We start from the raw sequence: 4429 nt of genomic DNA on the forward strand, positions 1-4429 counted from the left end.
TTTTGTATGTCTTGGATTTTGCACGTGTTTTGGATTTTGTACGTGTTTTGGATTTTGCATGTGTTTTGGATTTTGTACGTGTTTTGGATTTTGTATGTGTTTTGAATTTTGTACGTGTTTTGGAGTTTGCACGTGTTTTGGATTTTGCACGTGTTTTGTATTTTGTACGTGTTTTGGATTTTGTATGTGTTTTGGAGCTTGTACGTGTCTTGGATTTTGTACGTGTTTTGGATTTTGTACGTGTTTTGGATTTTGCATGTGTTTTGAATTTTGTATGTGTTTTGGATTTTGTACGTGTTTTGGATTTTGTACGTGTTTTGGATTTTGCATGTGTTTTGAATTTTGTATGTGTTTTGTATTTTGTACGTGTTTTGGATTTTGTACGCCTTTTGGATTTTGCACGTGTTTTGTATTTTGTACGTGTTTTGGATTTTGTATGTGTTTTGGAGCTTGTACGTGTCTTGGATTTTGTACGTGTTTTGGATTTTGTACGTGTTTTGGATTTTGCATGTGTTTTGAATTTTGTATGTGTTTTGGATTTTGTACGTGTTTTGGATTTTGTACGTGTTTTGGATTTTGCATGTGTTTTGAATTTTGTATGTGTTTTGGATTTTGTACGTGTTTTGGATTTTGTACGCCTTTTGGATTTTGCACGTGTTTTGTATTTTGTACGTGTTTTGGATTTTGTATGTGTTTCGGAGCTTGTACGTGTCTTGGATTTTGTACGTGTCTTGGATTTTGTACGTGTTTTGGATTTTCTACGTGTTTTGGATTTTGCATGTGTTTTGGAGTTTGCATGTGTTTTGGATTTTGTATGTGTTGAGGAGTTTGTGCGTGCTATTTGGAATTTGTAAGTGTTTTGGAGTTTATACATGCTTTGTCTCTAGGGGCCACCGTACCGAGCCACCCCAGTCCGTGTGAGTCCGGATAACGGGACCCGCTCATGCTCTGCCCGCAGCATGCCAGCCCCAGATCCAAGAAGCGAAGAGCAGCGGGGAAGAGCCCGGAGGTAAGAGAGGGGGAGGGCAGGGCGTGGAGGAGGAGAGCCTGTCTGTCATCTGTCTGTAACTCCCCCACCCTTCACACACACACGTCCGTCGGTCTGTCGGAACCGGACAGGAGCAGCAGCTCTGGGCAGCAGCCGCCGAGAGGCGCTGAGGCCTGGAGAGATGCTGCTGAAGAGCCGCTCCTCTCCTCCAGCATCAGCTCAGTGTCTGTGGTTGTCTGTGTGTATGTGCATCTGAGTGTGTGTTGTGCACACTTGTCCACATCATGAGCAGTTTTCTTCACTGGTTCTATGCCGTGATGAAAAACAGGAAGATCCCCCCCTCCCTTCCCCAGACTTTTTACCTATGGAACCCTTTGGAGTGAGCTGTCCAATCACCTCTGACCTCCTGAGAAGGGCAGAGCTTCACAGAGTGAGCTCCAGAGTGGATGTGAAGTCTCAGTGACTGATGGAGGAGCTGATCTACTCCATGTGTGCCCGTGTGTCAGCCTCTGATTGGACAGAGCGTCTGTGGCACTGCTGTCTGTGCTGCAGAGGAGCTTCATCTATCCTTCAGCTGTGTCTGCAAGAGCTCCTGCATACAAAACCCAGTGCTCAAACTCCAAACTCTCACTTCATCTGTTCGTGTGGTTCACACAAAAGTATTGACAGTACTGATGATACTGCAGTATATGTGCAGAAAAACACTAAAACTGAAGTTTTAATGTCAGTGACTCTCACCTGTGCGAGTGTGTGTGTGAGATCATGTGGTCATTTGACAGTTGGATATTTCCTGTTAGAAATAGGAAATATCTTTAACCCGTTCCCAGGAAACAGAATCATCTCTGAGCCGTTATTTCAAATTAGAAGTTTTATAAAGCGCTCGTGTTTTATTTTCTGCTGGTCAGTGCTTTAGTTCAACTTTTAACTCTAAAGATGAAATGAACAGTTGATTTGCTCATGCTCTGTGTTTTTAATAAATATCACATATTTGACTGCATGACCCCGTTTCTGTGCCGAACCTCTGTAATCAGAGCACTGTGAATAAAAATGTCTGTAGGAGTTCATTCAGTGCTTAATTGAAAGTTGAAGGTGTTTGAACCTCAGACTCAGGCTGGTGTGGACAACCTGCAGGTCCTTTTGGACCTGACTACACACCTGCAGGTGCCTCAGCTGTCAGGATTCAAACACACACAGGATCGTCTGAAATTACTCATTTTGTCTGATTAAATATTTAAAATCTGTCACGGTGGCACAACAGGCCCGCACAAACCCACCTGTATCACCTGCCTCTGTCTTCATTTCCCAGGATGCTCTGGGGTTTCTCAGCAGGCCTGTGAAGATGAGTGTGACATCATGGTTCCTGGTAAGCAGTTCGGGGACTCGACACCGAGTGTGGGCCGAGAGGACTGCGAGCTGATGCTTCAGGTGAGGCTGACCTGTGCAGGTGTTCGGGTTAGTAGAAATTGCCTCCCTCTTGGTTGGTCTGAAAAAGGAAGTTGTAATGGTGTCTTGTTTGAGTCGCAGTGAAAGTAAGCAAAAAGAGTTGTATGTGTGTGTGTCTCAGTCTCGCAGTGTGGACAAACAGCACGCTGTCATCAACTACAACCCGAACACTGATGAACACCTGGTGAAGGACCTGGGCAGCCTCAATGGGGTGAGCCATACACAACATATCAGTACATTATCATAGGTATCCACCAATCAGCAGCAAACACAGGTGGGGGGTGGTGATGCCTAAAGTCACAGGTCACAGGGTGGCTGTAGCTCAGGTGGCAGAGCAGGTCAGCCCCTAATCAGAAGGTCGGTGGTTCGATCCCAGGCTGCATCCTGGCTGCATGCCAAATATCCTTGGGCAAGATACTAACCCCGTGTTTGCCTACTGGTGGTGGTCAGAGGGCCCGGTGGCGCCTGTGTCCGGCAGCCTCGCCTCTGTCAGTGCGCCCCAGGGCAGCTGTGGCTACAATGTAGCTTGCTATCACGTGTGTGTGAATGACTGAATGTAGTGTAAAGCGCTTTGGGGTCCTATGGACTAGAAAAGCCATTTACAGTACAAAGATTTTTTATTTTTTTTTATTAACTTAAAAAAATTTAATTCCACTTTAATTTAAACAGGCAAGAACTGTAAAATCACAAAAGAGTGAAAACCTTCAGAGTGGACTTCAGGATCATAATCAGAAACTTTCACCTGGACGTTTGTTTGTTTGTTTCCTGCAGACAACGACCTTCGGATTCCTGATCAGACCTACATCACCCTCAAACTGTCCGACATCATCCGCTTCGGATACGATATCCTTCAGACGCACACACGCACTGTTTGTGTGCGTGTCTGTGCGCGCGTGTGTGTTTCTGTGCGTGTGTGTGTGTGTGTGATAATTTTAATATTTTTCTGAGCTGTTGTTCACATTCTCACGTCTATGTTCTGGAGAAAAGTCAACACAAAGTCCCAGAGGAGGCCCTAAAGGTTGGTGTTTGTGGGTGTGTGTTTTCTATTGTACAAATTACTGCATAGAGGGTGTTATTTAATTTCCTTGTTTAACTGCATTTAGTTTGCATTTCCAAAACTACTCAGAGCGTCATGAATTTCTCATGACTACACACAGCATGTACAGTACCGTGAGCACATGCAGTACCGTGAGTACATGCAATTTGCAGTACCTTGAGTACGTTTGCCTCATTCTTCTGTTTCAGCATGAGAAGTACAGCAGTCAGCTGCAGATGAGCCTAAAGCCTTCAGAGGGGAAGAAGAGTGACGTGGATGAGCGGGCGAGAGGCGAGAAAGCGCAGAGTACCAAGAGCCTCGCACAGGGTAACAATAATACAGCAACAGTACTGGCAGTAAATATACTGTGTATCAAATGTACTCCTAACAATACTGGGCGTAATACAAGCAATAACACAAAATTTTGACATCACACAGGGTCAAAAATATACTGCACTGTACAAAACATAATGTATCACAAAACCCTGCACCAGACCTAGACAAACCACAATACACAATTGAAGGCATGTGCTTGTATTATTTTGGCCAATCTTAGTAGTGTTTCAGCCTCACTGGATGGAATGCTAAGCAATTTTCCTCTCATTCATACACATGTGCTAACATGCATGTCTTGCCTGCAGAGCTGCTTGGGCGGCTGAATGTCTTGCTCAAGGCAATGTGGACTGGAGGAACCAAGGACTTAAACTGCCATCTACTACTGTCTACTGCTCTACCTGCTGAGCCACAGCTGCTGAAAGACAGCAGGAGAGGCAGGTGGAGCCACAGGAGTGTTACAGCATAAAACAAACACACACAAGCTCAGGCACACTCAACCAGCCAATATACAAGAAGGGCCTCCAGTACACTAGATCTTCATTTCCCTCTGCTTTTAATTTAAATTCCTGTACTCTAAATATTTCCTGTCATACCACAAAAATAAAGATCCAGTGCTTTGGCCTGTA

At 44.6% G+C, this 4429-nt stretch overlaps 1 long non-coding RNA gene across 1 annotated transcript; it reads left to right on the plus strand.

The window, feature by feature from the left end:
• Window positions 1–2379: 2379 nt before the first annotated feature.
• On the plus strand, window positions 2380–3888 carry LOC146688766 (uncharacterized). Its single transcript, XR_014916022.1, has 4 exons — window positions 2380–2413; window positions 2553–2642; window positions 3203–3449; window positions 3677–3888. It is a non-coding gene; the product is annotated as an uncharacterized LOC146688766 (long non-coding RNA).
• Window positions 3889–4429: the final 541 nt, after the last annotated feature.

This window comes from Copadichromis virginalis, linkage group LG17, assembly GCF_057382275.1.
Source record: "Copadichromis virginalis isolate Kocher_CV1m ecotype Utaka linkage group LG17, C_Virginalis_male_GT1.1, whole genome shotgun sequence".
Classification (NCBI taxonomy): domain Eukaryota; kingdom Metazoa; phylum Chordata; class Actinopteri; order Cichliformes; family Cichlidae; genus Copadichromis; species Copadichromis virginalis.